Genomic DNA, 9,275 nt, shown 5'->3' with positions numbered 1-9,275 from the left:
GCCCCCTGGAGTGTAGTTACATATAGAGACCCCTGTATTGTAGTCAAATATAGAGCCCCTTGTAGCATAATCACATATAGAACCCCCATAGTATAATCACATATAGAGCCCCCTGTAGTACAATCACATATAGAGCTCCCCATAGTATAATCACATATAGAGCCCCCTGGAGCATAATCACATATAGAGCCCCCTGGAGTATAATCACATATAGAGCCCCGTATTATAATTACATATAGAGCCCTCTGTAGTATAATCACATATAGAGCCTTCTGTTGTATAATCACATATAGAGCCCCCTGGAGCATAATCACATATAGAGCCCCCTGGAGTATAATCACATATAGAGCCCCATATTATAATCACATATAGAGCCCTCTGTAGTATAGTCACATATAGAACTTCTTGTAGTATAATCACATATAGAGCCCTCTGTAGTGTAATCACATATAGAGCCCTCTGTAGTATAATCACATATAGAGCCCTCTGTAGTATAATCACATATAGAGCCCTCAGTAGTATAATCACATATAGAGCCCCCTGTAGTATAATCACATACAGAGCTCCATGTAGTATAATCACATATAGAGCCCCCTGGAGCATAATCACATATAGAGCCCCCCTGGAGTATAATCACATATAGAGCCCTGTATTATAATCACATATAGAGCCCTCTGTAGTATAATCACATATAGAGCTCCTTGTAGTATAATCACATATAGAGCCCTCTGTAGTGTAATCAAATATAGAGCCCTCTGTAGTATAATCACATATAGAGCCCTCTGTAGTATAATCACTTATAGAGCCCCCTGTAGTATATTCACATATAGAGCTCCATGTAGTATAATCACATATAGAGCCCCCTGGAGCATAATCACATATAGAGCCCCCTGGAGTATAATTACATATAGAGCCCCATATTATAATCACATATAGAGCCCTCTGTAGTATAATCACATATAGAGCTCCCTGTAGTATAATCACATATAGAGCCCCATATTATAATCACATATAGAGCTCAATGTAGTATAATCACATATAGAGCCCCCTGGAGCATAATCACATATAGAGCCCCCTGGAGTATAATCACATATAGAGCCCCGTATTATAATCACATATAGAGCTCCCTGTAGTATAATCACATATAGAGCCCCATATTATAATCACATATAGAGCTCCATGTAGTATAATCACATATAGAGCCCCCTGGAGCATAATCACATATAGAGCCCCCTGGAGTATAATCACATATAGAGCCCAATATTAAAATCACATATAGAGCCCCCTGGAGTATAATCACATATACAGCCCCATATTATAATCACATATAGAGCCCTCTGGAGTATAATCACATATAGAGCCCCATATTATAATCACATATAGAGCCCTCTGGAGTATAATCACATATAGAGCCCCATATTATAATCACATATAGAGCTCCTAGTGGTATAATCACATATAGAGACCTCTGCAGTGTAATCACATATATAGAGCCCTCTGTATTATAGTCACATATAGAGCCCCCCTGTAGTATAATCACATATAGAGCCTCCTGTAGTATAATCACATATAGAGCCCCGTGTAGCATAATCACATATAGAGCCCTTTGTAGTACAGTATAATCACATATAGAGCCCCTTGTAGTGTAATGAGATATAGAGCCCTCTGTAGTATAATCACATATAGAGCCCCCTGTAGTATAATTACATATAGAGCCCCGTATTATAATCACATATAGAGCCCTCTGTAGTATAATCACATATAGAGCCCCCTGGAGAATAATCACATATAGAGCCCCCTGGAGTATAATCACATATAGAGCCCCATATTATTATCACATATAGAGCCCCCTGGAGTATAGTCACATATAGAGCTCCTTGTAGTATAATCACATATAGAGCTCTCTGTAGTGTAATCACATATAGAGCCCTCTGTAGTATAATCACATATAGAGCCCTCTGTAGTATAATCACATATAGAGCCCTCTGTAGTATAATCACATATAGAGCCCCCTGTAGTATAATCACATATAGAGCCCCCTGTAGTATAATCACATATAGAGCCCACTGTAGTATAATCACATATAGAGCCCCCTGGAGCATAATCACATATAGAGCCCCCTGGAGTATAATCACATATAGAGCCCCATATTATAATCACATATAGAGCCCTCTGTAGTATAGTCACATATAGAGCTCTTTGTAGTATAATCACATATAGAGCCCTCTGTAGTGTAATCACATATAGAGCCCTCTGTAGTATAATCACATATAGAGCCCTCTGTAGTATAATCACATATAGAGCCCTCTGTAGTATAATCACATATAGAGCCCCCTGTAGTATATTCACATATAGAGCTCCATGTAGTATAATCACATATAGAGCCCCCTGGAGTATAATCACATATAGAGCCCCCTGGAGTATAATCACATATAGAGCCCTCTGTAGTATAATCACATATAGAGCCCTCTGTAGTATAATCACATATAGAGCCCCTTGTAGTATATTCACATATAGAGCTCCATGTAGTATAATCACATATAGAGCCCCCTGGAGCATAATCACATATAGAGCCCCCTGGAGTATAATTACATATAGAGCCCCGTATTATAATCACATATAGAGCCCTCTGTAGTATAATCACATATAGAGCTCCCTGTAGTATAATCACATATAGAGCCCCCTGGAGCATAATCACATATAGAGCCCCCTGGAGTATAATCACATATAGAGCCCCGTATTATAATCACATATAGAGCTCCCTGTAGTATAATCACATATAGAGCCCCCTGTAGTATAATCACATATAGAGCCCACTGTAGTATAATCACATATAGAGCCCCCTGGAGCATAATCACATATAGAGCCCCCTGGAGTATAATCACATATAGAGCCCCATATTATAATCACATATAGAGCCCTCTGTAGTATAGTCACATATAGAGCTCTTTGTAGTATAATCACATATAGAGCCCTCTGTAGTGTAATCACATATAGAGCCCTCTGTAGTATAATCACATATAGAGCCCTCTGTAGTATAATCACATATAGAGCCCTCTGTAGTATAATCACATATAGAGCCCCCTGTAGTATATTCACATATAGAGCTCCATGTAGTATAATCACATATAGAGCCCCCTGGAGTATAATCACATATAGAGCCCCCTGGAGTATAATCACATATAGAGCCCTCTGTAGTATAATCACATATAGAGCCCTCTGTAGTATAATCACATATAGAGCCCCTTGTAGTATATTCACATATAGAGCTCCATGTAGTATAATCACATATAGAGCCCCCTGGAGCATAATCACATATAGAGCCCCCTGGAGTATAATTACATATAGAGCCCCGTATTATAATCACATATAGAGCCCTCTGTAGTATAATCACATATAGAGCTCCCTGTAGTATAATCACATATAGAGCCCCCTGGAGCATAATCACATATAGAGCCCCCTGGAGTATAATCACATATAGAGCCCCGTATTATAATCACATATAGAGCTCCCTGTAGTATAATCACATATAGAGCCCCCTGGAGTATAATCACATATAGAGCCCCGTATTATAATCACATATAGAGTCCTCTGTAGTATAATCACATATAAAGCGCCTTGTAGTATAATCACATATAGAGCCCCCTGTAGTATAATCACATATAGAGCCCCTTGTCGTATAATCACATATAGAGCCCCCTGGAGAGTAATCACATATAGAACGCCTTGTAGTATAATCACATATAGAGCCCCCTGTAGTATAATCACATATAGAGCCCCTTGTAGTATAATCACATATAGAGCCCCGTATTATAATCACATATAGAGTCCTCTGTAGTATAATCACATATAGAGCCCTCTGTAGTATAATCACATATAGAGCCCCCTGGAGCATAATCACATATAGAGCCCCCTGGAGTATAATCACATATAGAGCCCCATATTATTATCACATATAGAGCCCTCTGTAGTATAGTCACATATAGAGCTCCTTGTAGTATAATCACATATAGAGCCCTCTGTAGTGTAATCACATATAGAGCCCTCTGTAGTATAATCACATATAGAGCCCTCTGTAGTATAATCACATATAGAGCTCTCTGTAGTATAATCACTTATAGAGCCCCCTGTAGTATATTCACATATAGAGCTCCATGTAGTATAATCACATATAGAGCCCCATGGAGCATAATCACATATAGAGCCCCCTGGAGTATAATTACATATAGAGCCCCGTATTATAATCACATATAGAGCCCTCTGTAGTATAATCACATATAGAGCTCCCTGTAGTATAATCACATATAGAAGCCCCCTGGAGCATAATCACATATAGAGCCCCCTAGAGTATAATCACATATAGAGCCCTCTGTAGTATAATCACATATAGAGCTCCCTGTAGTATAATCACATATAGAGCCCCCTGGAGCATAATCACATATAGAGCCCCCTGGAGTATAATCACATATAGAGCCCGTATTATAATCACATATAGAGCTCCCTGTAGTATAATCACATATAGAGCCCCCTGGAGTATAATCACATATAGAGCCCCGTATTATAATCACATATGGAGTCCTCTGTAGTATAATCACATATAAAGCGCCTTGTAGTATAATCACATATAGAGCCCCCTGTAGTATAATCACATATAGAGCCCCTTGTCGTATAATCACATATAGAGCCCCCTGGAGAGTAATCACATATAGAACGCCTTGTAGTATAATCACATATAGAGCCCCCTGTAGTATAATCACATATAGAGCCCCTTGTAGTATAATCACATATAGAGCCCCGTATTATAATCACATATAGAGCCCTCTGTAGTATAATCACATATAGAGCCCTCTGTAGTATAATCACATATAGAGCCCCCTGGAGCATAATCACATATAGAGCCCCCTGGAGTATAATCACATATAGAGCCCCATATTATAATCACATATAGAGCCCTCTGTAGTATAGTCACATATAGAGCTCCTTGTAGTATAATCACATATAGAGCCCTCTGTAGTGTAATCACATATAGAGCCCTCTGTAGTATAATCACATATAGAGCCCTCTGTAGTATAATCACATATAGAGCCCTCTGTAGTATAATCACTTATAGAGCCCCCTGTAGTATATTCACATATAGAGCTCCATGTAGTATAATCACATATAGAGCCCCCTGGAGCATAATCACATATAGAGCTCCCTGGAGTATAATTACATATAGAGCCCCGTATTATAATCACATATAGAGCCCTCTGTAGTATAATCACATATAGAGCTCCCTGTAGTATAATCACATATAGAGCCCCATATTATAATCACATATAGAGCTCAAGGTAGTATAATCACATATAGAGCCCCCTGGAGCATAATCACATATAGAGCCCCCTGGAGTATAATCACATATAGAGCCCCATATTATAATCACATATAGAGCTCCCTGTAGTATAATCACATATAGAGCCCCATATTATAATCACATATAGAGCTCCATGTAGTATAATCACATATAGAGCCCCCTGGAGCATAATCACATATAGAGCCCCCTGGAGTATAATCACATATAGAGCCCTCTGTAGTATAATCACATATAGAGCTTCTTGTGGTATAATGACATATAGAGCCCTCTGTAGTATAATCACATATAGAGCCCTTGTAGTATAATCACATATAGAACCCCCTGGAGTATAATCACATATAGAGCCCCGTATTATAATCACATAAAGAGCCCTCTGTAGTATAATCACATATAGAGCTTCTTGTGGTATAATCACATATAGAGCCCTCTGTAGTGTAATCACATATAGAGCCCATGTAGTATAATCACATATAGAGCCCCCTGGAGCATAATCACATATAGAGCCCCCTGGAGTATAATTACATATAGAGCCCCGTATTATAATCACATATAGAGCCCTCTGTAGTATAATCACATATAGAGCTCCCTGTAGTATAATCACATATAGAGCCCCCTGGAGCATAATCACATATAGAGCCTACTGGAGTATAATCACATATAGAGCCCCGTATTATAATCACATATAGAGCCCTCTGTAGTATAATCACATAAAGAGCTCCTTGTAGTATAATCAAATATAGAGCCCTCTGTAGTGTAATCACATGTAGAGCCCTCTGTAGTATAATCACATATAGAGCCCATGTAGTATAATCCCGTATAGAGCTCCTTGTAGTATAATCACATATAGAGCCCCGTATTATAATCACATATATAGCCCCCTGGAGTGTAGTTACATATAGAGCCCCCTGTAGTATAATCACATATAGAGCCCTCTGTAGTATAATCACATATAGAGCCCTCTGTAGTATAATCACATATAGAGCCCCCTGGAGCATAATCACATATAGAGCCCCCTGGAGTATAATCACATATAGAGCCCCATATTATAATCACATATAGAGCCCTCTGTAGTATAGTCACATATAGAGCTCCTTGTAGTATAATCACACATAGAGCCCTCTGTAGTGTAATCACATATAGAGCCCTCTGTAGTATAATCACATATAGAGCCCTCTGTAGTATAATCACATATAGAGCCCTCTGTAGTATAATCACTTATAGAGCCCCCTGTAGTATATTCACATATAGAGCTCCATGTAGTATAATCACATATAGAGCCCCCTGGAGCATAATCACATATAGAGCCCCCTGGAGTATAATTACATATAGAGCCCCGTATTATAATCACATATAGAGCCCTCTGTAGTATAATCACATATAGAGCTCCCTGTAGAATAATCACATACAGAGCCCCATATTATAATCACATATAGAGCTCCATGTAGTATAATCACATATAGAGCCCCCTGGAGCATAATCACATATAGAGCCCACTGGAGTATAATCACATATAGAGCCCCGTATTATAATCACATATAGAGCCCTCTGTAGTATAATCACATATAGAGCTCCCTGTAGTATAATCACATATAGAGCCCCATATTATAATCACATATAGAGCTCAATGTAGTATAATCACATATAGAGCCCCCTGGAGCATAATCACATATAGAGCCCCCTGGAGTATAATCACATATAGAGCCCCGTATTATAATCACATATAGAGCTCCCTGTAGTATAATCACATATAGAGCCCCATATTATAATCACATATAGAGCTCCATGTAGCATAATCACATATAGAGCCCCCTGGAGCATAATCACATATAGAGCCCCCTGGAGTATAATTACATATAGAGCCCCGAATTATAATCACATATAGAGCCCTCTGTAGTATAATCACATATAGAGCTCCCTGTAGTATAATCACATATAGAGCCCCATATTATAATCACATATAGAGCTCCATGTAGTATAATCACATATAGAGCCCCCTGGAACATAATCACATATAGAGCCCCCTGGAGTATAATCACATATAGAGCCCCGTATTATAATCACATATAGAGCTCCCTGTAGTATAATCACATATAGAGCCCCATATTATAATCACATATAGAGCTCCATGTAGTATAATCACATATAGAGCCCCCTGGAGCATAATCACATATAGAGCCCCCTGGAGTATAATCACATATAGAGCCCCGTATTATAATCACATATAGAGCCCTCTGTAGTATAATCACATATAGAGCTTCATGTGGTATAATCACACATAGAGCCCTCTGTAGTGTAATCACATATAGAGCCCTTATAGTATAATCACATATAGAGCCCATGTAGTATAATCACATACAGAGCTCCCTGGAGCATAATCACATACAGAGCCCCCTGGAGTATAATTACATATAGAGCCCCGTATTATAATCACATATAGAGCCCTCTGTAGTATAATCACATATAGAGCTCCCTGTAGTATAATCACATATAGAGCCCCCTGGAGCATAATCACATATAGAGCCTACTGGAGTATAATCACATATAGAGCCCCGTATTATAATCACATATAGAGCCCTCTGTAGTATAATCACATAAAGAGCTCCTTGTAGTATAATCAAATATAGAGCCCTCTGTAGTGTAATCACATATAGAGCCCTCTGTAGTATAATCACATATAGAGCCCATGTAGTATAATCACATATAGAGCTCCTTGTAGTATAATCACATATAGAGCCCCGTATTATAATCACATATATAGCCCCCTGGAGTGTAGTTACATATAGAGACCCCTGTATTGTAGTCAAATATAGAGCCCCTTGTAGTATAATCACATATAGAGACCCCATATTATAATCACTTATAGAGCCCCGTAGCATAATCACATATAGAACCCCCATAGTATAATCACATATAGAGCCCCCTGTAGTACAATCACATATAGAGCTCCCTGTAGTATAATCACATATAGAGCCCCCTGGAGCATAATCACATATAGAGCCCCCTGGAGTATAATCACATATAGAGCCCCGTATTATAATCACTTATAGAGCCCTCTGTAGTATAATCACATATAGAGCCCCGTATTATAATCACTTATAGAGCCCTTTGTAGTATAATCACATATAGAGCCCCTGTAGTATAATCACATATAGAGCCCCGTATTATAATCACATATAGAGCCCTCTGTAGTATAATCACATATAGAGCTCCTTGTAGTACAATCACATATAGAGCCCTCTGTAGTGTAATCAAATATAGAGCCCTCTGTAGTATAATCACATATAGAGCCCTCTGTAGTATAATCACTTATAGAGCCCCCTGTAGTATATTCACATATAGAGCTCCATGTAGTATAATCACATATAGAGCCCCCTGGAGCATAATCACATATAGAGCCCCCTGGAGTATAATTACATATAGAGCCCCATATTATAATCACATATAGAGCCCTCTGTAGTATAATCACATATAGAGCTCCCTGTAGTATAATCACATATAGAGCCCCATATTATAATCACATATAGAGCTCAATGTAGTATAATCACATATAGAGCCCCCTGGAGCATAATCACATATAGAGCCCCCTGGAGTATAATCACATATAGAGCCCCGTATTATAATCACATATAGAGCTCCCTGTAGTATAATCACATATAGAGCCCCATATTATAATCACATATAGAGCTCCATGTAGTATAATCACATATAGAGCCCCCTGGAGCATAATCACATATAGAGCCCCCTGGAGTATAATCACATATAGAGCCCCATATTAAAATCACATATAGAGCCCCCTGGAGTATAATCACATATAGAGCCCCATATTATAATCACATATAGAGCCCTCTGGAGTATAATCACATATAGAGCCCCATATTATAATCACATATAGAGCCCTCTGGAGTATAATCACATATAGAGC

This window comes from Phyllobates terribilis, unplaced genomic scaffold (genome assembly GCF_046119375.1).
Source record: "Phyllobates terribilis strain yellow unplaced genomic scaffold, ASM4611937v1 Scaffold_9__5_contigs__length_417890890, whole genome shotgun sequence".
Classification (NCBI taxonomy): Eukaryota; Metazoa; Chordata; class Amphibia; order Anura; family Dendrobatidae; genus Phyllobates; species Phyllobates terribilis.
This window is presented reverse-complemented; position numbering follows the sequence as displayed.